This window comes from Panthera pardus, unplaced genomic scaffold, assembly GCF_024362965.1.
Source record: "Panthera pardus isolate Hobbes unplaced genomic scaffold, ASM2436296v1 HiC_scaffold_7, whole genome shotgun sequence".
NCBI classification, from domain to species: domain Eukaryota; kingdom Metazoa; phylum Chordata; class Mammalia; order Carnivora; family Felidae; genus Panthera; species Panthera pardus.
In genome coordinates, this window is record NW_026527002.1 from 40915250 (window position 1) to 40916448 (window position 1199).

The 1199-nt window shown below is 47.2% G+C and overlaps 1 non-coding gene across 1 annotated transcript; it reads left to right on the forward strand.

Moving 5' to 3' along the window:
- The first annotated feature begins 798 nt into the window (after positions 1 to 798).
- On the forward strand, positions 799 to 988 carry LOC128775378 (U2 spliceosomal RNA). Its single transcript, XR_008420108.1, has one exon. It is a non-coding gene; the product is annotated as a U2 spliceosomal RNA (small nuclear RNA).
- Positions 989 to 1199: the final 211 nt, after the last annotated feature.

The following is a 1199-nucleotide window of genomic DNA, read 5'->3' on the forward strand; positions in this document are numbered from 1 at the left end:
AGTCGGTTGAGTGTCCAACTCTTGATGTCAGCGCAGGTCATGATCCCAGGGTTGGGACTGAGCCCTGCATTGGGCTCCTTGCTGAGCATGGAACTTGCTTGAGATTTCTCTCTCTCTCTCTCTCTTCTTTCTGCCCTCCCTCCCCTCCTCACGTGTCCTCCCCTCTCTAAAATAAAAAACAGGGGCGCCTGGGTGGCTCAGCCGGTTAAGCGTCTGACTTTGGCTCAGGTGATAATCTCACGGTCCGTGAGTTTGAGCCCCACGTCGGACTCTGTGCCGGCAGCTCAGACCCTGGAGCCTGTTTCAGATTCTGTGTCTCCCTCTCTCTCTGACCCTCCCCCTGTTCACGCTCTGTCTCTCTGTGTCTCAAAAATAAACACTAAAAAAATTTTTTTAACTAAAAAACAAAAAAATTTTTAAAAATTAAAAAACATCGGGGCGCCTGGGTGGCTCAGTCGGTTGAGCGGCCGACTTTGGCTCAGGTCATGATCTCGCGTTCCGTGAGTTCGAGCCCCGCGTCGGGCTCTGAGCTGACAGCTCAGAGCCTAGAGCCTGTTTCAGATTCTGTGTCTCCCTCTCTCTGACCCTCCCCCGTTCATGCTCTGTCTCTCTCTCTGTCTCAAACATAAATAAACGTTAAAAAAAAAAAAATTAAAAAAAAAAACAAAAAAAACATCAATGTAGGAGTTCCTGGCCGGCTCAGTCAGTGGAGCACACAACTCTTGATTTCAGAGTTGTGAGTTTGAGCGCCACGTTGGGTGTGGAGGAGACTACTTAAATAATCTTTAAAAAATATGAATTGCTTCTTGGCCTTTTGGCTAAGATCGAATGTAGTATCTGTTTTCATCAGTTTAATATCTGGCACGTCCTATATCGGAGGACCATATATTAAATGGGGTTTTGGAGTGGGAGATGGAATAAGAGCTTGCTCCGTCCACTCCATCCATCGACTTGCCACTGCAGTACTTCCAGGAACGGTGCACCCCCTCAGGGACAACAGTAGGGGAAAAAAAAGAAAATCAATGTGAAATTCTTGGCTTGCTCTGCTTCTGGCCTCCCTTGTGATTCATCCTTCCCTACCTGGAGGTGTTTTTCATGGTTCCTTCCTCAGCTACCTTTTCCACCCATTCATTCTCTGAGCAAACTCATTTTATTCCACACACACACAGGTGTGCCACAGACTTCTATACTCAACACTA